This window comes from Nicotiana tomentosiformis, chromosome 2 (genome assembly GCF_000390325.3).
Source record: "Nicotiana tomentosiformis chromosome 2, ASM39032v3, whole genome shotgun sequence".
NCBI lineage: Eukaryota > Viridiplantae > Streptophyta > Magnoliopsida > Solanales > Solanaceae > Nicotiana > Nicotiana tomentosiformis.
Genome location: NC_090813.1, coordinates 2568036 through 2591940, shown reverse-complemented (window position 1 = coordinate 2591940; position 23905 = coordinate 2568036). Strand labels below are relative to the sequence as shown.

General features: G+C 38.3%; 1 long non-coding RNA gene across 1 annotated transcript; it reads left to right on the top strand.

Moving 5' to 3' along the window:
* The first annotated feature begins 22158 nt into the window (after positions 1 to 22158).
* On the top strand, positions 22159 to 23367 carry LOC104108394 (uncharacterized). Its single transcript, XR_689005.4, has 3 exons — positions 22159 to 22298; positions 22527 to 22623; positions 23133 to 23367. It is a non-coding gene; the product is annotated as an uncharacterized lncRNA (long non-coding RNA).
* Positions 23368 to 23905: the final 538 nt, after the last annotated feature.

Below are 23905 nucleotides of genomic sequence, written 5' to 3'. Positions count from 1 at the left end.
ATAGATGGAGTGATTCATTGCAGTTGCCACCAGGGACATCATCCCGATCACAACTCTATCTTTTCCTGAATCATGGAACCGTACTCATAAGTTCATCATTTGTCTTTTCTTTTAGTTAAAGATTTTCCCATGCTATTACTAATCTTCTTTCTTTCACTATTTTAGTAACTCGGTGGACACCACCAAGGGTTGAAGTCTTGGACCAATGGGTCTAGAAGATTTTGGTTATCATTACGTTTGAGACCCGCCGGCGAAAAGAACTGGCCCTTAAATACGGGTGGAAGGCCAAAAATCATGGTAGGTTGAACTTATCTTGTTTTTACTTTTCGTATAGGAAAATTGGCTAACTTTTCTTTCATGTTGAATTCAGGGCTTCCGTAGGGCTCTATTACTGTCCCCGAGGAAGACGTTTTGGTTGATCATGCTGATGTGGCGAGGTTGCTGTGGGAGGCTTTCACCTGAACGGGTGACATAGGGCCTGCGTCCGGTGAAAGTGATTCTTCTCGAAGTCCCCGACCGGAGAACAAGCAACAAAAAAGAAGACGTTCCTCCACGGTCGAGGGCAAAAATAAAAATGCGAAGAGCACCGTGCTCGAGCCAGCTGCAGACACTGTGATGATCGATGATAATGGAGGAGCTAGTGATGAGGGGACTTCTCTACATAGAAGACGACGACTTTCATCAGCTCAACAGAATGCTCAATCTGTTGAGCTAGTTACACCAATCGAGGACGACGTCCAAGCGCTCTGGGTATGAGATATAGTGGAAGATGCCAACTCTCGCTTTTGAGTCCTAGTCGTTGTTCCCGGTATCGTGAAGCTGTGTACAGTGTCTCCTCCATCTTCGGTTGATGAGCAACCAACAACTGATTTTATCGTAGCTGCTTCCCAACCTACAACGTCATTAGCTTCATCTCCCTCTTCGCCAACTTTGCCTTCGCCAGCATCAACTGCTACATTATCTCCACCGGTCGCAGTCATCCGAGAGGAGGATGTCCCTCTTCCTTAGTCCCCAGTTCTTGGGAATTTGGTGCATAATTATTCTTCCCCCTCCGAAGATCCTCAGAGGAGGAGGAGTATTTCCCTCTCGATTTCTATCGGATGTCATCTGTTATCCCAGCCGGTGGAACTTGCTAATTATCTAAAACCTATGGCTTCAGAGAAGGATAAGAATAAAATACAATCTCTCTCGGGAGAGTGTATGGTGAATAATGCCATGCACAACGCAGTGGGGGTACAATCTTTGTTCCCTCTGTTGTTCCTTCTATATTTGTTATGGCAGGGTTTTTAATTTATACTTCTATTTTGTAGGCTAATTTCCTTGCTTTCGATGGTATTCATAGATTTATCCTTGAGAAAGAGAAACTCACCTCCGAGCGGGATCAATTATTGACCGAACGGGATCAAATTACCGCTCGCCTTCTGGAACTGGAAGCACAAGTCGTTGAGGCCGTTGAGTTGGAGGCTCTGTTACAGTAAAGAGAGCAAGAGGTAGTGACCCTTAGCCAAGAGGTCGCCCTATTAAGGGTACAATTTGAAGAATCTAAGGCAAAGTAGGTTGAGGTCCAGAATGTCGTTCTTGTTGTTGCCGATCGCGAGGTTGCCTCTACTGAAAGATTGAATAATTTGGAGGTAGCCTTGAATTCCAAAGCTGGAGAAGTTATTGCTGCTGAGGAGAAGTATGACTGGTTGGAAGAGAGGCATAAGAGAGTTATAGATCATAACACAGTTTATAACTCCACTATCTGTGACCTTGATGTCAGACTCCAAGCCGCTAGATATGAGCGGAATAACCTTTCAACCGAGGTTGACCAACTTAAGGAAGAACTTCAGCACCGAGCGGCTTCCCTCATTGTTGAAAAAACTTATTTTATGGATAGAATGAGGAGAAAAACCTTGAGAGAGGCCAAATCGGGTATCATTGACTTTGATGCCGAAATCGCCAAGGTCCGTGAGCTGGAGTCAACTGCTAGAAGGGGTCTCCTGGTCCAACCTCATGCTACAGACTCTTCTGGTTCCGGTTCCGAGTTCTCAGGAACTGAAGAAAAACCTGAAGGGGATGATGGTGAAGGCCAAGATCTTGAGCCGGCGGCGGATCCGCCTACTTCTCTTGGGGGTGTAGATGCTTCTCTTCCTTCGGATTTTGGGGATGCAGTAGCTTTGCTTTTTGCTTTCTTTTCACTTTGCTTTTTGCTTTCTTTTCACTTTGCTTTTCTTTTTCATACTTTTGTACTTGTGCTTCTTGGCACATTTGTTGTATATAGAAGTATTTTTTCGTTTAAGTATTGCACAAGTTTTTCTCTTTGAGTACTTTTCGTTTAAGTATTGCGTAAGTTTTCCTCTTTACATCGAATTATGCAAGGCTTCGGGTGCATTTTATCCCGATAGCTTTTGGATTTCGGGCATAAGTTCTTCCAGAATCAACCCTTTACTGTGAGGGTTTCATAAGAGAGGGTCCTCTTATGTTTACGATACTCTTGAAGAGGACGTCTCATGTTCATTCTGGCACTAGCATTTGAAGTACTTGTTTAACTTTCAAATGGTAAAATTAATTCATTGTTCGGACAAGAAACATGATAAAAATAAAAGGACTTTACTTTATTTCTTCCATTTTCAAAAGTACATAAGCATTCGTTGTGCTAAAAAGAAATTGTCATTACTTGTAGCAAACTTGTACAACTTGTTTCTACTGAGCTGGTCGTGCAACCCTAGGTCCCGATGATAAAATGTGGTAGTCATGTTGCTGTACTCTCATATAATTCCCCCCCATCTCCCCTCCCCAGTGTTCGAATGTGAAGAATGCGAATTTGAACACTAGAAGTCTTGCTCCTTTGAAGATTCCACTAGTGAATGGTGGATAATCCTTGGTTCGATAGCAAGCTTCACTTCCCATTAGGAACTTTGCTATAGATATAAAGACTATCTAACCACTCCCTAGTGGCTTATACTCGTGAATGGTCGGGTAATCTTTTGCCCGGTAGCAAACTGTACTTCCCGATAGGAACTTTGCTACCGAGTAAAAGATTATCTAATCGTCCTGTAGTAGTTCTCCACTTACATGCCTTGTTATTTAAAGGTCTTACTTATGCTGATGATATTTCCTTCGTAGTATGCTTTTTTTTGTTGCCTCGTTAAAACCTTTGCCAGAAAAACCCAATTGGGACAAAAACTGGACGAAGGGGAAAAATGTGCAGTACATAATTTCAATATAGGTGATGAGTGGTGATTTTACCAGTTATTTTAGTCTCGTTTCTTTAGATTTCGAATCCTTTAATTATAATATGAGGTTGTTTATGGTGTGTATTGATAGATTTTCTGGTAAATTATGCCACGGAGAGAGTTGAATTCAATTGAAGTGGAATTGAGCAAAAAAGAGTTGAAACAATGCAAAACTTTTCAGTGATTCTGCATATGCGGAACACTGGTCGCTTTTCCGACCTCGCATACGCTAGGAAATGGCCGCATTTGCGGAAGAAGGCCTGGAAGGCAGAAACTGCTTTTGCGATCGATTCACCGCATCTGCGGTAGTGCATCTGCGCTCAAAATTAGCATCAGCGATTGCGCATCTGCGCGTGCAAGTCCGCTTCTGCGGAGTTAGTATTCCCTTTCCTTCTCTGTGCGTGGGTTAGCCCTTGATCGTACAATTCTCCACTCATGTCCTTCCAGAGCTGGATAAGTGATCTACGATAGGCTATCCGCATCTGTGGAGCCGCACCTGCGAGGATACTTCCGCAGGTGCGGTCAACGGGATTCAGACCTGGAAAGGATTGACAATTCACATTTTCTCAACTCCAACCCCACAAATACACGACTTAACTTATTGGAAACACATCTTTGGCAAATCTTGGGCAGTCTTAGACCTATTTTGAGAGAAGAACACAAGTTTTGGAGCTAGGGTTCTTGCACACACATTGGGTCTTGAAGATTTGAAGCTTTTGGTTGAGAATTTCTTACTCATTTATGCTCATTTCTTCATTTCCTTGCTTTGTATTGAATATATAAGTGTGTAGTATTTTTTTTCAACACTTGAATCTTGTTTATGGAAATATTCATATTTAAAGTGTGGATTAAATATCTTGTTGTGCTTATGTATTGAACGATTTTTATTTATTATGAAGTGAGTTATTGTTTCTTTAATTATTCTTGTTCTTTAATATTTCCAAAGGGATTAGCTAACCCTAGGACTCGCCCATTTACTTCGAGTTGATTTTGGGAAAGATATTTTGGGGTTGAGAAAGATTAATTAACAAGAACTTGAGGTTTTAACCCTCACTTTATAGATTCTACCTAGGGATAGGATTGAACTACTTGTAGCCATAATCAGGTGTGCTTAATCTCTTAATTGTTTTAGGGATAAATCAATTAGATAGTCTTGTTAGTCTTTGGAAGAAGCTAATATAGAATTATTACCAGAGGCTAATTAACATAAACTCGCTCATATTTGTAAAATCGTAAAATACATTGGATCGTCACTTGAGTGTAATTCCTCGTGTATCCATGCTTGTAGCCATTGATCATTTTACTTGCTTTCTAGGTTAGTTTATATTTTCGCATTTAGATATAAATATTTTCTCAAAATATTTCTAAGTGTTTGGCTTAGCATAATAAGTGATAATTCTCTTACACGCCTAATCGCCTACATATATTGTTCTCTGTGGGATTCAATCCCGGCTCATAGTTGGATAAATTATATTGCATGCGATCATGTCCGTTTACTTCTTAGTAGTGGATTTGGACGTCATCAAAATTGGCGCCACTGCCGGGGAATAATTTGGCGTATTTAGGTTGTTTGAGAATTAAGCGTAAGTTCTTTGGTCCAAACTTATGAATATTTGTGTAATTATTTTCTTATATTTGTATATCTTCTTATTTGTTTTCTTGTTTATTTTCTTAGTTTTTGAAAAACAAAATGGCATCATATAATGAAAATTAGTCGGATGGTAGTTGTTCATACTTTGATGACCCTTGTCCTTATTGTGGAGGACCACACTCATGGCAAGATTGTTTAAATTCTCCCAAGGGCGGATTGTGCGCACAACCTCAAACCCATGAGTTGAGTATTTGTGATAAGTGTGGTCGTCAAAATGGTCATTTGGATAATATTGCTTATTTGTCCTTCCCTTCCCCAAACCCTCGCTATATTGATTCTACTTTTTGTGATCACAAGTATAGGGATATGGAAGTGGAAGAAGTGGAGCATGGTAAAAATGGAGAGTTCAAGCTCATGGTGGAATGCCTACTTGAAGGAGGAAACAAAGAGCAAAGTGTCTTGGAGGAGCTTTTGGAAAATAGTCTCTAAAATGACTTGGCGCTTGAAAGGTTGAACTTACAAATGGGAGAAATGCTTAAAGCTTTAGAGTTCCAAAAAGCCTTGAAAGTGAATGATAGCCAAGAACCTTCCTTAGATGTAGAAGCCGAAAATCCTTCCTTGGCACTTGATCAAAACCAATAAGAACTCTCAAATGCTCAAAATAAGAGGATGATGCTCATGTTGGAGGCCATTCTTGAAAATGAGGAGAAGCACAACTTGGAACTCGAGGACTTAAAACAAGCACTAACTCAAAATGATGATGATATCCGCACCTTGGAAAAGCAAATGAAAATATTGGTTGAGGCTCACTATGCCCACCAACTTGAGAGTGTGGAAAGAGACCAAGAAGAGTCCGACATCGAGGAAGAAAGTGAGCTTTATTTTGAGGAATCAAGAATTGAACATTCGCCAATCGACTACATGCTTATTAGTAGTGCCAAGAAAAATATGGAATTAGAGTCAACCGGTATAATTGAAAATATGGTTGATATTGACTCTAGTACGGGGGAAAAAGATGATGTAAAAATCCAGGAAGAATTACAATTTGGAGGTTTGATGTCACATTCCAAGTATTTTTCAATATTGGAATGGTGTGGTGATATGGGAATTGAACTACACAAGTCAATAAGGGATTGCGATGAGGAAAGGCAAAGGCCATACATCTTACAATTTGAGGGAACAAGAAGGCAAAATGACATTCCTCACATGAAAGCCAAAAAATGCAAAATGAAGAAATTAAAGTTTGGCTTGACCATCTACCTATCACCCCCCACCGCTCGTGGTCACAAGCTTGATTCCAAGTTAGGTGCCCAATTCATATCGTCCAAGTGACGAGAAAAGTGATAAAGTTGATCTGCGTCATGCCACGACATTAAATGCGGCGCTTGGTGGGAGGCAACCCATCGTTTTCAAAATTTGTAGTCGTTTCTTAATTTTATTTTTTTGAATAGCTTAGTATACTATTTTTGACTAATCTGCCAAGTTTCAGATTTTTTGGAGTTGGATTGAGAAGTTTGAGGTGTTGGAGTGCACAAAAATAGTGGCTAAAAAATATGTGCACCAATCAACTGGTGTAACTGCATCAGCGGAACATTCGCCATAGATGCGTCTTCACAGAAGCGCCCACTGAAGCGCAGATGTGGAAAATATCGCAGAAGCAGTTTAGCAGCCGCAAAAGAGCTCCTGCAGAAGCGCTAAAATTTCCACATAAGCGGTCGAACGGGTAAATTTTAAAACCATTCATCAGTCAGGTGAGACTCTAATTTTTTCCCAAATCTCAAAACTCCCTCTCCTCTCTCACGCTACTGCTCTTCACCACTGCTCACACTTGAGTTCTCATGCACAAGACCACACAGGTATCAAGCTCAGTTCTTTTTTCTACTCCTCTCTTCTACTTTTATCTATTTCCTCTTCATCATCTTTGTTTCTTCTTCTTCATATCCACTGCTATTTTTTCCCACAATCCCATTTTCCCCATAATTTTGTTATTATCAATTTTAGTTTTAGGAGTGAGGGATATTGGTTGAGAGTATACTTGTGTGTGTTGTTGATGATTTAAAAATAATAAGGGAATTTTGAGTACCCTATTTGTTTAAAGAAGCATAACTTCTCACTACTTGCAATGTGTTCGATGAATTGTCCAAAAGAAATTTTTTTATGATAAGTACCACAAAATCAGTCTTAATAGAGTCGTAGGTTCATGTAGTACACTAATTTAGAATTCTTGAGTATAAATTATGTACTAAAATCTTGTTTAAGAAGTGAAAAGAGTCAAAAATTCTGGGCTTTTGAACCCACTGATGAACACCGCAGATGTGCGAGAAGTGTCGTAGATGCGGCCTCGCACCTGCGTTGAAACTTCTGAAGGTGCGGTTTCTGGTCAACTGGGTAAATCCGCAGATGCGTAAGAAGCGTCGCAAAAGCGAGCCCGCACCTGCAATGGTGTTTCCGCAGGTGCGGAAACTGGGCAGTTTTTCCAAAACCAGTAGCTTTGCAACTGGAGCTTCCGAGGCCCATTCGACTTGATTCTTTGGCCTAATTGCATTGTTCTGAATTTCTTAACATGATTATACTGCCCGACTAACATTGTTTTGATTTTTTGAAGGTACTTTGAGCTAAAATATACTCGAACATGAACGAAAATGCTCCGCTTGATCATGAAATTGAGGAGGAGGCTGTGGAGGAACCATTTGATAACTCACGCTTCATGTCAGCTGACTGTCATCGATGGTATTATGACAACCTTCTCACAAAACAATCGTGCTTTAAAAGGGGATCGCCGAGGAGAAATTGGCCGAGCTACTTCCAGAATTCTATGGCCGTCTACAAGCCTCCGGCTGGTCGTGCTTCATGCCTACTCCGTGCAAAGCCAATGAGGAGTGGGTTAGTGAATTTTACGCTAATATTAAGTGTCCAAACTTCGTCGACCCACAACTCACCATAAGGGGCAAAACAGTGAGGTTTGGGACTGAGGAGATTAATGACATTCTCGGGCTTCCTAACCATCCACTTGAGCTAGTGCGAGAAAAGGATCATTGCAACAATGGAGAATGGCTTGTTTCTAAACTCTATCCCACAAGCATGAGAGCAAAATGGGCCAACAAGAGAAGGGGTTTAAAGTCGATCGACTTCACAGCTGAAGCCAAAATATGGCTCTACATCCTCTGCAACAAGGTATCACCCTGTGGAAATGTTTTCGATGTCTCATACACTATAGCCTTGATCATTGCATGCATTCTAGATGGCATTCCTGTGAATGTCGGTCACTATATCCTGCGGGAGCTAAGAGAGTATTTGCTAGACGACAGCCTAGGGTTGATGTTCCTTCATTGATTACTGAATTGTGCAGTGCGCAACACCGATCATTGGTTGTTGGCCGACAAACCCTTTCATCCGTTGAGAGTAACATGAAAGGGTAGTACATAATTGTATAAATCATAATAAGTGATTATTATAATCATACTAATTTAACCATTATACTATATCAATCATACTCTAATTATACTATATGCATATTATTTAAGTTAGTTATAATGACCATATTATAACTATGGTCATTATGCTTAACCTTAATATAATAATTATCAATATTAATATTATTATTTAATGTTATATAGGTAATTATCAATATTATACCATAACCATGGATAAATAGGTGAATATTATTTGACAATTACTCAGCAACTAATGAAAATTGAACTATACCATAATGAGTTATATTAGATACTATTTAATATCTAATATATTTCCCAAACCTATATGGTTATTGAATTGATAAATGTTCATCATATTATGATCGTATCCACCAATGACATAATAGGGCTAACTATCACCATACACTAATGTATTATAACTAATAACTCTATATATGGTTATATAGAGTATTATATACTATGATTATTACTTATAATAGTTACTATATCATAATAATCATATGATTTCACTACGATAAGTTATGTGAAATCACTATTCGGGTATTTATACCTCACCCCGCAGTCAACTAGTCTGATGAAGACCTCGGGGAGACCCTCAAACTACTCTTATTTCATTTTGATATTGTGCAGTGAGGACACTGCAATGTTTTTAGTTGGGGTGGCTTTAGGGAGTATACTTTATTCGTATATTGATGCTTAATTTGTTCCCTTGTCAGGTTTATGTTGTGGTATGGATATTGTATGCCTTTACCGGGCGTGTTTTATTATTGCTTATCATGTGCTATTGCTGAGCGCAGTTGTGATTGGTTATATATTTGCAGATTAGTCACTTTTGTTATTATATTTTATTTTCCTTAGTAGTTTTTAGTTTATGTTATTTTTGTTCCTTTAGTATTAGTTGCTTTTGTTATTTTATTTTCTTTAGTAGTTTTTGTTATTTTATTTTTATGTCTTTAGCGTTTATTTTATATATTTTAGTAGTTTTAGTTTATATTATTTTTATTTCTTTAGTAGTATTTCCTTGGGTTTTCTTTATGCTACGATTCTTTCCCGAGGAACATTTTTGTGTCGAACCGGGTGACTTTTCCTTATGATGGATGGCGTGACGACTTTCTTAAAGGAATTAGTCTTGTTTTGTTATGTGGAGACTTTTGGATTGTTTGGTACTAATAAAATTAGTCTCTTGTATGTGAAGTGTGAATTAAGAATACCCCTTCGAATTTTGGTTTTAAATTGAAAAAGTAAGTTGCATGGGGAAGAATAATTTTTGTGATAGCTTTTTGGCTCTTTCGATGACTCTTTGCCCACTAGTTGACATGATATTGCTCTAAATGCTCTTATTAAGAAGTGAAGTTGATCCGTCTTGATTAGTTCATGTGCCATGTGTGTTAGTTTTTGTTTAAAAAAATTCTTGTGTTTACTTCTATCATCTAGAACTTGCCCGGTTGGTCTTTCAATGCTAATGTTAATTATGTTTGGTTGGAGGGATGACCTTAGGCATTCTTTGTGATCTTTGAAAAAGCCTCTTTAGCCTTTAAAGCCTACCATTGCATAAATATTATCAATAGTTTACCCCATTTGAGCCTTTAGCCTTTTCTTTGGCTACCTCATTACAAACCTTTACCCTTTTGTGAAATAATTGCATCTTTTGAACCCGTCCCTCCTTAAATGTTGAGAATGAGGCTAAAAGCCTAAGTTGGGGGTGTTGGTGCCAATTTGAAAATTAGTAAGGTTGTACATTGGGTGTAGAAACATATACATCAAAGTTGCTTATATGAAAATACTCAAGCTCCAAAAGAAAATAAGTGTATAATATATATATATATATATATATATATATATATATGGAGTTTTGAAAAAATTAGAGAGGTACTTTAAAGTGGTTCTATGTTGGTAACTAGATGTCAATAAAGGCTATGTAGTTTAAAAAGAAGCAAAGAGCAAGAAGAAAGACAAATGTGAGTAGTGTTCAAGGAGGGTGTAGTCACTTGTGTCCCAAATGCCTATCCTACCCTTTTCTAAACCTACATTACAAGATTAAAAAATTCTTATGAGATCTCCAACCGAATGTTCTTGAATGGGCGGCGAATTAAAATAAGGGCAAGCTTATGGCATGATATTTTATAACACTTAAAATTCTTTGTTGAGAGTGAGTGTCTTTGTGCATTTGTCCCTTGTATTGTTATTGTAAATATGGTGATTTTGGGACATTCTTTCTTGTGAGGGCATATGGATTAGGATAGATTGGTGATATTGATATATCCCGAATTGAGTAAATTGAGCATATATAGTAGACTAGTGCTTTTGAGTCCCTTCTTGAGGCTTTTTGTTGTCACTTGATTATTTTGAAACTTCTTTGAATTTCTTGAAGATGTTTCTAAATGAGGTAGTTATTTGGTTAAGATTCACATGCTTGAGCCTATTTATTAGTACCAACCAAATCCATAAGTATGGTGCTTAATTGGAGAATGTGATTCATAAATGATAGTAATACTACTTGTGCTTTAAATGGTAGAACCTCATTGAATTGTTGGTTTTGATTTACTTGAGGACAAGCAAAAGTTTTAAGTTGTGGGTGCTGATGAGTGGTGATTTTACCACTTATTTTAGTATCTTTTCTTTAGATTTTGCGCCCTTTAATTATAATATGAGGTTGTTTATGGTGTGTATTGCTAGATTTTCAGGTAAATGATGCCACGAAGAGAGTTGAATTCAATCGAAGTGGAATTGAACAAAAAAGAGTTGAAACAATGCAAAATTTTGCGACCGCTCATCCATGAGGAAATGGCCGCATTTGCGGAAGAAGGCTCGGAAGGCAGAAACCGCTTCTGAAATCGATTCACCGCATTTGCAGTAGCGCATCTGCGCGTGCAAGTCCGCTTCTGCAGAGTCAGTGTTCCCTTCTCAGTTCGCTTCTACGATAGGATATCTGCATCTGCGGGCCGCACCTGTGAGGATACTTCCACAGGTGCGGTCAACGGGCTTCAGACTTGGACAGGATTGACAATTCATATTTTTTCAACTCCAAACCCACAAATACACGACCTAGCTTATTGGAAACACATCTTTGGCAAATCTTGGGCAGTCTTGGACCTATTTTGAGAGAAGAACACAAGTTTTGGAGCTAGGGTTCTTGCACACACACTTGGGTCTTGAAGATTTGAAGCTTTTGGTTGAGAATTCCTTACTTATTTATGCTAATTTCTTCAATTCCTTACTTTGTATTGAATATCTAAGTGTGTAGTATTTTTTTCAACACTTGAATCTTGTTTATGAAAATATTCATGTTTAAAGTGTGGATTAAATATCTTGATGTGCTTATGTATTAAACGATTTTTATTTATTATGAAGTGAGTTATTATTTCTTTAATTATTCTTGTTCTTTAATATTTTCAAAGGGATTAGCAAACCCTAGGACTCACCCATTTACTTCGAATTGATTTTGGAAAAGATAATTTGGGGTTGGGAAAGATTAATTAACAAGAACTTGAGGCTTTAACCCTCACTTTATAGATTCTACCTAGGGATAGGATTGAACTACTTGTAACCATGATCGGGTGTGCTTAATCTCTTAATTGTTTTAGGGATAAATCAATTAAGAAGTCTTGTTAGTCTTTGGAAAAAGCTAATATAGAATTATTACCCGAGGCTAATTAACATAAACTCGCTCATATTTGTAAAATATAAAATACATTGGATCGTTACTTGAGTGTAATTCCTCGTGTATCCATGCTTGTTTCCATTGATCATTTTACTTGCTTTCTAGGTTAGTTTACATTTTCGTATTTCGACATAAATATTTTCTCAAAACAATTCTAAGTGTTTGGCTTAGCATAATAAGTGATAATTCTTTTACACGCCTAATCGCCTACATATTGTTCTCTATGGGATTCGTCCCCGACTCATAGTTGGGTAAATTATATTGCATGCGACCATTTTTTAGTAGTGGATTTGGACGTAATCAATAGGCGGTTCTCATCATCAATAGTATCTTTTGTGGTGTGCTACATTCCAGTTTCTCGGCAACATTACCCCATCTTGATTTTCCAATTTGTATGACCCTTTTCCGGTGACAGCTGAAACCTAGTAGGGGCCTTCCCACGTCGGACCTAATTTTCCTGCGTTGAGCTCCTGGGTGTTCTAAGTTACTCTCCTTAAAACCAAGTCCCCTACTTTGAAATAACGGAGGTTAGATCTTCGATTATAATATCTTTTCATTCTCTATTTTTGGGCTGCTATCCTTATATGCGCCTAGTCCATGCGTTCGTCGAGTAGCTCAATTTGACCAATAAGGCTTCGTTCTTTGTTTCTTCATCCGCTTGGAAGTATCTCAAGGTAGGTTCTTTTACTTCCATCGGGATCAAGTCTTCTTATTCGTATATGAGAGAGAAAGAAGTCTCCCACGTACTTGATTTGGCCGTTATTCGATATGCCCATAGTACTCTTGGTAGCTCTTCGGGCCATGCTTCCAATCTCTTTTTGAGATTTTGAATAATTACCTTGTTCGGTGATTCTGCTTGACCGTTTGCGCTCGGATGATAAGGTGATGATGTGTTTCTTTTGATTTTCAGGTCTTTAAGGAATTTTGTGACCTTTGCTCCTATAAATTGCGGCTCGTTGTCACATGCTATCTCTTTTGGTATTCCGATTCTGCAGATTATATTCCCTACAAGATATCTACCACTCCGCGCTCACCAATTTTCTGGTAAGTACCTGCTTCAACCCACATAGAAAAATAGTCAATTAAAATCAAAAAAAGTATTACCTTACCGGGGGTTGGTGGTAGTGGACCAACTATATCCATTCCCTACTTCATGAATGGCCAGGGCGACAAAACTGAGTGCAGTAACTCTGTTGGTTGATATACCAACGGTGCATGGCGTTGCCACTTATCGCATTTCTGAGCATAAGCCTTAGCGTCGTGTTTCATCTGGGGATAGTAGTATCCTGCCCTAATTATCTTTAACACTAAGGAATCCGCGTCCGAGTGATTTACGCAGATCCCTTCATGGACTTCTCTCACGACATAGTTAGCTTCCGAAGCTCCCAAACATCGGGCCAACGGGCCTTGGAAAGATGTTCTATGCAATTAACCTCCCTGGAAGCTGTATCGAGCTGCTTTAGTGCGCAGTGCCCGAGATGCCTTGGGATCTTCAGGCAATTTTCCGTGCTCGCGATAGTCAATAATCTCATTTATCCAGACCAAATTGGTCGCGTTTACTTAGTAAAAGCCGTCTGCGTCCAATACCGAATGCATAAACTTCACGATCGTACCTGAGTCTGATCCCTTCATTTTTGTGGACGACCCTAGATTGGCACGTGCTTCTGCATCCGCATTTTCTTTCCTCGGGATGTGGGTAATCGACCATTCCCTGAATCGTGCGAGCAGAGCTTGGACTTTCACTACATATTGTTGCATGCATTCCCCTTTGGTTTCAAAGATCCTGTGGACATGATTTACTACCAATTGGGAATCGTATTTGATTTCTATAACCTTGGAGTCCAATCACTGGTCCATCTCGAGTCCTGCAATCAAAGCTTCATACTATGCTTTATTGTTAGTCAAAAGAACTATTCTTATGGCCTGTCTTAGGGTTTCCACGAAAGTGTGATTAGCACTACGCCGAGCCCGGACCCTTTCATATCGGAAGCTTCGTCCGTGAATAAGGTCCAAACTCCTGATGTCGATTATGACACCCTCACTGCTTTTTTGGTAGCTACGTGTAACAATCCCAGACTGAAATCGGCCATAAAGTCGGCCAAAACGTGTGACTTAATCGTAGTCCTAGGTTTATATTCTCTGTCAAATTCACTCATTTTGACTGTCCACTTGGCCAACCGACCTGAAAGTTCAGGTTTATGAAGGATATTCCGCAGGGAAAAGATTATCACCACGGCTATCGCATGACATTGGAAATAAGGGTTAAGCTTCCAAGCGGCAACCACGAGAGCTAAGGCCAATTTGTTTAGATACGGGGAGCGAGTTTCTGCTCCCGTTAAAATTTTACTAACATAATAGATAGGAGATTGCGTACATTCATTCTCACGGACTAAAATTGCACTTACCACTACCTCCAAGGCCGCTAAGTAAATTAGCATCTATTCGCCTTCCTTCGGTTTTGACAGTAATAGAGGACTCAATAAATACCTTTTCAAATCCTTCAGAGCCTGCCGAAATTCCGAAGTCCATTTGAAGTTGTTCTTTTTTTTTAGGAGTGAAAATAAGTGATGACATTTTTCTGAAGACCGGGAAATGAACCTACTTAAAGCGGCCAGTATTTCTGTCAACCTTTGAACCTTTTTTACGCTTGATAGCTGGTCAGGGATGTCTTCGATGGCTTTAATTTTATCGGGATTAATTTTGATCCTCCTTTGCGACACCAGAAATCCCAAGAACTTACTGGGGCTGACTCCGAATGCACACTTCTCGAGGTTAAGCTTCTTGTTGTGCTTCCTTAGGATGTCAAAGGTTTCTTACAGGTGTTTAAGATGATCACCTTCGCTAAAAGACTTAACCAAAATATCATCTATGTATATTTCCATGGTTTTCCCTATTTGCTTTTCAAATATTTTGTTTACGAGCCGCTGATAAGTGGCTATGACATTTTTTAGCCCGAAAAGTATCACATTATAGCAATATGTGCCCAAGTTCGTTATGAATGAAGTATATTCCTGATCCTACGAGTTCATCTTGATTCGGTTGTACCCAGAGTAAGAATCAAGGAAATTCATTAACTCGTGCTTGGCCGTCGTATCAATTATTTGATCAATGTTCAGCAATAGGAACGAGTCTTTTGGGCACGCCTTAATTAGATACTTATAGTCTACGTACATGCAAAATTTACTATTCTTCTTTGGAACTACTACTATGTTAGCTATCCAGTCAGGATACTTTACCTCTCGAATTGAACCGATATCAAGCAAACGAGTTACCTTTTCTTTGACGAATTTGTTTCTGACCTCGGCAATAGGATGTTTTGTCTGCCTCACCGGAGGGATGTTAGGATCCAGGCTTAGTTTGTGCACGGCTACTTCTAGTGGGCTACCTGTCATATCTGCATGTGACCACGCAAAACAGTCAACGTTAAATTTAAGAAATTATATAAATCCTTACCTGAGCTCGGGGTTTAGTCCTGTCCCCAAGTGGAACTTCCTCTCTAAGAACTTTTCGAACAATGCGACTTGCTCAAGTTCTTTCGATGTGGACTTTGATGCGTCCGTTTCTTCTAGTACCTGGAAATATCTTGGTACCTAATTGGATTCCGACGACTCCTCCCCCTGGTTGACTTCGCTCGGCTCGGGAACAAGCGTCGGTTCCTGTAATTTCTATGATGCATGCTTTGTTCCCTTGCTACTGGAAATAGAGATTGCATTCATCTCCCTTGCTGCCGGTTGGTCTCCTCTTATTTGTTTAATTCCCTCAGGAGTTGGGAACTTCTGTAATTGATGATATGTTGATGGCACAGCCTTCATCTCGTGAAACCATGGTCTCCCCAGGATAATATTATAGCCCATATCGCCGTATACTACCTCGAAAAGGGTCGTCTTCGTTACCCCCCCCCAAGTATTCGTGGGAAGCAGGATCTCTTATCGGGTTGTCATGTTTGCCAAATTAAACCCGGCAAGGTGTTTTGTGGCCGGGATGATACTTCTGGTCAGCTTGGCTTGATCTAGCACTCTCCACTGGCTAATATTGGTCGAACTTCCTTCATCCACCAAAACACATTTAATTTTAAAATCTAAGACATTAAGAGAGATTACCAAGGCATCCTAGTGCGGAAGTAGTAGTCCATTTGCGTCTTCCTTCGTGAAGGTAATGTCGTCCTCAGTGACTTCCAGGAGTCTCTTACTGTGGGTTACTGACACCTTAGTCTTTTTTTCGCCAAAAATCTCTCACCATTAATCTCGTTCCCCCGAAAATCATGTTGATTTTCAGACGAGGAGGATCTTCTCCTGTTTTGGAAGGTTCTGCATTATTACGATCGCGGCCGTAGTTGTTTTTAGCCCAGTCACTTACGAATTCTCTGAGATGGCCATTTTTCAACGATGTCACCACATCCCCGTGCAGATGTCGGCAGTCCCTAGTCCGGTGACCGTTGGTCCCATGGTATTCGCACCACAAATTAGGATCCCTGTGACTGGGACCGGATCTCATTGGTTTTGGGAACCATGCTTCCTTAATGTTTCTCATTGCCGACATCAGTTCCACTATGCCGACATCTCCTTGTCCTGCAATGATTTGTTATTCCGGCCGCGATCAGCTCTCATATCGGTAGCGAATCTATCCGTCGATTAAAAACTTCTGTCGCATCCTTCGGCCCTTTCATAAGGCTAAAACCAACCTAATGAAGACCGTCGATCTATGTCAAAGTCATCCTTTGATTTCACCTTATTCTTCTCCCGGTCCCAGCCCTTGGTTGATGTCGGGAAACCAAGCTGATCATCTTCAATTCTTTTCTTAGACTCGTACCGGTTATGAACATCCGCCCATGTTATTGCTTGGAACTCGAGCAAACTTTCTTTCAATTTTCGGGAAGCGTCGGAACTTCTCGGATTCAGCCATTTAGTAAATGCTTCAGCTACCCATTTTTTCGGTATGGCCAGTAGCAGCATCCTTTCTTTCTAAAAGCTGGTCATGAACTCCCGCAGCAATTCGGACTCTCCTTGTGCATCCTGAATATGTCGACCTTTCGGGCATGTACCTTTCTGGACCTAGCATGAGCCTTGATAAAAGAATCTGTGAGCATCTCGAAAGAATCTATTGAGTGCTCATGTAAAAGTGAATACCATGTCAGGGGCCCCTTCGTGGTTTCCCCAAATTTCTTCAGCAAGACCAACTCAATCTCGTGCAGGGCTAAATCATTCCCTTCCACCGCTATTGTATAGGTGGTGATGTGCTCCTGAGGATCCAAAATCCCATCATATTTTGGCACATTTGGCATCTTGAACCGCTTCAGGATCAATTCTGGGGTCGCGCTTGGTTTGAACAACAACTGGTGTATTTCTTTGAGTCTGATCCTTTTAATACTAGTGGCGCACCCGTAATTTGATCCATTCGGGCATTTATTTACCTCATAAATATCATGAGATCGGTTTTAAAGGGATCATTCTCATTGTTGTTACCGGATCCATTATCATTCCTCCCATCCCTATCGAAGTCGACTTTGCCCATCGGGGTGTTATTGTCGAACCTCTGCATTGTTTGGTTTGCGGGAGCACTAGGAGGAACTGGACCTCGTCCATCCGCATTGGTAGAAGCACCCGACAACGCCTGCCTCAACTCCGTCATGACATGATGCTGTCACGAGAGATGGCCCATAATAGCCTTTTGTTGCTCCCTCAAGATCCTTACTGTTTCACCGACATGCTCGTCCTCAGCATCATCAAGAGTTGCCTCTCGAACATGTCGCGGATATTGCCCTCCATGTACCAGCGTGGCCTCATCCCCCTCGTTGCGGGTATCACTGATCGAGTCTTCGTGCTGAGGTTGATTTCCTTGGACCTCAACATTGTGTGCGATGTTGACATCATTATCTACCATTTTTTATGATTTTAGCTAAGAACAAAGAATCAAACAGGTTAGTAACAGGTGCAAGGATCAACTCAATTACACAACTGTCTAAACCCCCACGGTGGGCGCCAAACCATTTACCCGTAAAATGGCACAGTTGAATTTATATGTGGTTTATAGACAAGTGAATCGATTTGATCCCAAAATGATAAATAAATTATGAAAGAATGTAAGACTTAGCATTGAAATCGAGATAAGACAGTAGAAATCCTGGCTTTGGGAGTAGAGCTTCTGGAGGTAGTAGTAACGATATTAATAAGCAAGAAGATAAAATATTATTGAGCTTTGAATAGTATATAGCATATAATTGTCAGAAAATTCGTGTTCTATAATGGTTGTTGAACTCACTATTTATAGTTGTTCCTAGGGAACAAGGTCCTAGGATCAAGCCCCTCTTAAATGACAATTATGGAGGTCATTGAAGAATGTGTAATGGCAGGCCATGAATGACATATTCTCTATAACGTATTATGTACTTAATGCTATACATTATTCTCCATTAAATGTTATCGGGTGGCAGCCATTTATTTTGTCTTTATGAGCAATACTCCCTTCGGGAACAAACGAGATTGTTGCCCTCGGACTTGACTGTCATTTGCTTAGCTTTCCATCTGCTTCCGGCTCCACGTGTCGCTTTATTATGTGAGTATTAAATATGAATATATTTTACCTTATACACTAGTGATATTAGTGAAAATTTCCGTACAATAAGTGTGAATTCAATTCTTTTTATTCCTTTCTCGTTTGTCCTTCCCCTCCCCAAACCCTTCAGTGTAATATTTTTTCGACAAATAGGTCGACAAGCATGACTTTAAACAAATAGAATCTGGTCTAAAAACTCTTTGGTCATTTACTTTGAAGAAATGAGTCTTAGCATGTTAGGTGAAAGGAAGTGAAGCAATCAAATACGGGGAGCGCAACGATTTGGAGCTTGCGATAGTTATTTTTACACTTAAAATATGGCATCATTACTTATTTGGTGATCCATGCAAAATTTTCACTGATCACAATAGTACAATAGCCTCACTCAGTAAGGTGTAGAAATCCTACTCTTACAATGTCTTCCTTAATTCTTAGTAATTCTTTTTTATTCTGTGAAATGCAGTCTACCATTTTATATGTTGATTTTATTAGGGGTGTTCAAAACCAAATCGAAACCGAAAACCGAATCGAAATCGAAACTTAATGGCTTATTGGTATCGGGTTAACGGTTTAACGGACGGGGAACGGATTGAATTTTTTTTATTAACGGCTTATCGATTTGGGGGCGGATTATTCAATTTTCTTAACGGATAATCCGTTAACCCGTTAAGAATATATATATATATATATATATATATATATATATATATATATATATATATATATATATATATTAAAGATCAAAAACCCTTCCACTTCTTCTAGTACTCTATCTCTAAGTTCTAACGCCTAATTCCTAAATAATCAGAACCCTTACGTATTATGCATCAGAAGATCCCAGGCTTGGCTTAGCTTAGCTTATTCTCACACCCTACAACACGATTGTTTAAATTGATGTCTATGGTTCACCTCTGCTTTTATTTTTTAAAACTAATGCATGTTGTCTATGTTTAATAGAAGAACAACAGTGTTGTGCCACATCTTTTTTCACTCTACAACACATGACACTACATTATTCTTATGTAGGCGTTAACAGACATGTATGTCTGGACTCAACGTATAATTTTTTATTTTGAATTTGTATGCTAGGCGGTCAGAAAATAATTAATACACGCAATATATATTGAATTAGGCCGATAAACTGCCCAATAACCGCCCGATAAGAGTTAAACCGATACCAATCCGCCTGATATCTTATCAGGTGGCTAGCGGATTAATACATTTAAAAACCGATAACCGTTAAGCCAAACCGTTAAGAGTAATTAACCGCCCAATCCGCCCGATAAGTAGCCCTAGATTTTATGATATATAAGTTCCTCCAATTTTGAAGAACAATAACATATCCAATATGATTTTACAAGTGGATCTAGGGTAGGGTTGTCTAAGAGAGGGTAAGGGGACATTAAGGGTTAAGGGTTAAGGGGAGGATAAGGGTAAGGGAAGGGTTCCTTAAGGGTACTTTTCCTAAAGGTATTTAAGGGTAAAGGTTAAGGGTATTTTTTGGGTACCCTACCAGTATCCCTACCAGTCCTAAGGGTGTCGGTACTTAAGGGTGCGGTACCGATACTTTAGGGGTACTTAGGGGTATTTTAAACTAAAAATTAAAAAAGAAAATTATATTTAAATACAAACAAGCTTTAATAGATGAAAAAAATTCAATACTTTTATTTCAATACTTATAAAAATAAAATTACATATTTTTTTTAATTTACGGAGATTTTCAATAATTTTTATTGGTTCTTTGCTTGAAATTGATAGCACTTGTTCTTCTGCGTCCCTCCTGTCTCCGGTAGATAGTATTTCACTACAGACATCGTTGTCTTCTTGAATTATTTCTGGAAGGCTAAAGTTTTTCTCTTCAAATATTTCTGCAAGTCTTTATTGCAAACATTATTTCTAATAGTTGTTCTAGGAATTGACCACCACCACCATCACCCCCACCACCAAGCATTATCCTTAGTAGATCTATTACCCACCTTGTTTTACCAGTTTATGAGACACTTTTAATGATAAATGATTAAAATTACAATAAATAGCAACACAAGTATAATAAAGATAAATACAAAAATTATTATGAGTTGGAACGAATGTACCAAACGCCGACGACCCGACGTTAATTGCAATTAGAGATAGAGATAGATAGAGAATTAGAGAGATATGAGAGTTTTTGAATGAAAATTGAAAGAATGAAATGGGATATTTATAGTTTTAAAATAGGGCTAAAGTGTATTTGAACAAACTTGAGGGTTAAAAATATAAATTAGGGGGTGAGGGATGTTGGGGAGGAGGGCTAGGGAGGCAACAATAGCCGTTTTTAGCAGTTACCAACGGCTATTAAAAAATAGCCCTTGGCTAACGGTACAAAAACGACTAGAATTAAAATGAAAAAAATCGTTGGGTACCGGTTCGGTACCGATAAGGGTGTGGGGGCGATATCGGTATGGTACCTTAAGGGTACTTCCGGTACCGGTACTAAGGGTACTAAATCGGATACCCTACCATTACCTTTACCCTCCACCCCAAATTCCCCACCCCTACCCAACCACCAGAGCGATACGGTCCGATACCGGTAATACCGTACCATTAGACAGCCTTAGTCTAGGGAGAGAAAATGTACACAGTTATTATTATGGCCTTGGGTAACGTAGAGAGATTATTTCCTATTGACCCATAATGACTAAATAGTCTTATTTCATTGTAATGGTAATTTTTAGCACTATATTTAAACTACTTTGATTTATCTTAGTCAAAGTTTTAAATCAAAACCAGATATTAAATTAATTAGAAATAAATATTTTTAAAGAAAAAGAAAAGATTGGTGGGACAAGAAGGAAAATTATAGCTTGTTTGCTGTGCTTTTAAAATCAGCTTATTTTAAAAAATATTTTTTCTAATAAGTATATTTGATGAGAAATAGTTTGTTTTGGCTAATCAATTTAAGAATCACTTTTGAACAGCAATTAGTATTTGTTCAAACTTTTAAAAAGTTTTTCTAAGTATATATTTTTCCAAAAGTATTTTTTTAAAAAGTACTTTTGGGAAAAACTTTTCTGCTTTTCAACAATTGTTTTTGCTTTTTCTCAAAAGTACTTTTTTTCTCTCCTAAAAGTTTGGCCAAATACCTTAATTTTGGAGAGAAAAAATACTTTTGACAAAAAAAAATAATTTTGAAAAAAAAAAAAACGCACAACCAAACAGACTATTAGTGACAAATATCTTTTATAGTTTGCACAGAAAACTTACAGATGTCTTTCTTCTCAATAGATTTGAAAACTTTGGACGTTTCAAACTTTCACTAATCAAAAAGCATACTATAAAGTTAGCGAATATATTCATTCTTCACAATCTTTCTTAGTTTACTTACGAGAAAAGTAGTTAAAATAGTTCCAATAAATCAATATTTCAGCACAGAATACCGACTTCATAGTTCAGTTCAAACCCACTTTATTTTCATTATTTTTCCCTTTTTTTGCCCTTTTAGGCATTTGGGCTTCTTTATGCGTAATATTCTCCAAAAACAAATGACACCATTCCTACACGATTAAGCAACATATTCGATTCGCCTATTCTTGAAAAACACTTTTATGTGGGTAAATTAACATTCTATTTACACTATGGATTGTCAAGAAAACAGAACTTCTAGACAAAACTTCTCTTTTGCTTCTTGTACATACAACTGAAATTGTATATAAATAGAGGGTGGCATTTGCAAATAGAAACAAGTAATTGGTTGTAACTTAAACATATACACTTTTGTCCCACATTTTTATCTTGTCTTGGCCTTTGTTTTTCATCTTTCAAGATGCAAAAGCAAGAAAACCAAGTAAACCAACCTCCTCCAGGTATGTATTTCTTCCCCCACAACCCCTCCCCATATAGAGGCAAATCTAAGACGGTACTGTGAGTTCAATTAAATTCATTACTATCAATTCGAACTATGAGACACGTAAAAATAACATTTAAAATATATATACAAAATAATATCACACTCATTTCGAAGTGATTTTAGATTCTGAATTCGCCTATGCTCGTGCTAGACTCACTTCTTTTTTTTGTTTTTTTTATTAAAGGCTATCCCACCGAATTTACTCCAAATAAGAACAAGAACAAGATGAAGGGCCGGCCAAGAAGCAAGCCAAGAGGAGAAAGGGGGTTTCTGGAAGGATGGTAAATTTATTAAGTCATCAAAATATTTGCAAATTAATAGCCTATTTGGCCAAGCTTTTTTCTTGGCCAAAAGTGTTTTTTTCTCGAAGTTAAAGGTGTTTGGCCAAGTTTTTCTAAGGAAAAAAAAAGTATTTTTGAATAGAAGCAGAAACAGTTTTTGAGAAGCAGAAAAAAGTAGATTCTCCCCGTAAGCACGTTTTTGAAAAACACTTTTGACAAAAATACACTTTCAAGCACTTTTAAAAAGTTTGGCCAAACATTAATTGTTGCTCAAAAGTGCTTTCCAAATTAATTAGCCAAACCCAAACTGCTTCTCACCGAGAATATTTTTTTTAAAAGCTCTTTTGAAAAAAATACTTCTAGATTTTAGAAGTTTGGCCAAATAGGCTATAAATATGGTTTCAACAGGCAGAGATATAGTTCTCTGCCAAGCAAAATCAAGTCTATAGAATTCTCTAACAACTATAATATCCTGAATTCTTAACTAATATTGCCTTTGTTTTGTGCAGCCTCTTTGCACTATGCTGCTGCTGGCTATGTGAAGCTTGTTTTGACTAAACGTATGTTTGGAATATAAAGGAATCAACTGGTGTTGGTTTATTCAACTAGCTAGTGATGCAATATATATGTACTCGTATGTGACATTTTATCATGTAACCAAATATGTTCTTAGGATTTGAGACTTTGTATTGATGCAGCATAGTTGTTTAATGAAGAATAAAGTACTAAAATATATCAAGAAAATGAATAGCAATCCGAAATCAAGAACACATCAGAATCCTCAGAAAATTGATCAAGAAAACATTCCTCTTTTGGATCCTCACTGCAACAACATTTTTCTTTCTCATTTTTCATGTATAACAACTTGAAGCTTGTTAGATTCAATAATAAGTTGATTTTTAAAATAAAGTGTGGAACTTGCATCAAGCATATATGATGTATAACAATGAAAGCCGTTTCTACACCATTTCCCAAGAAGAAAACAACTGCTTCACCATCTTATTAGAAAGGATATATGCAGTTGGTTTCCAGATAAACTTTTGAGGTGGTTGTCATCGCAAATTATAATCAGCAAGCCATTACTGTAATAATGCAAAAATGAACTTAATTAGGAGATGCAGGACCCAAACGAAGTCAATATTGCTTTTAATAGATTACTGAATTACCATATCAGTATGAGTAATCTCAGATATTAGAGGCTTCTCTATCTGCTGGGGAACAGCATGAATTGCTATTACAACTACCCCAAAAGGAAAAGTCTTGTATTTTGGACACACAATTC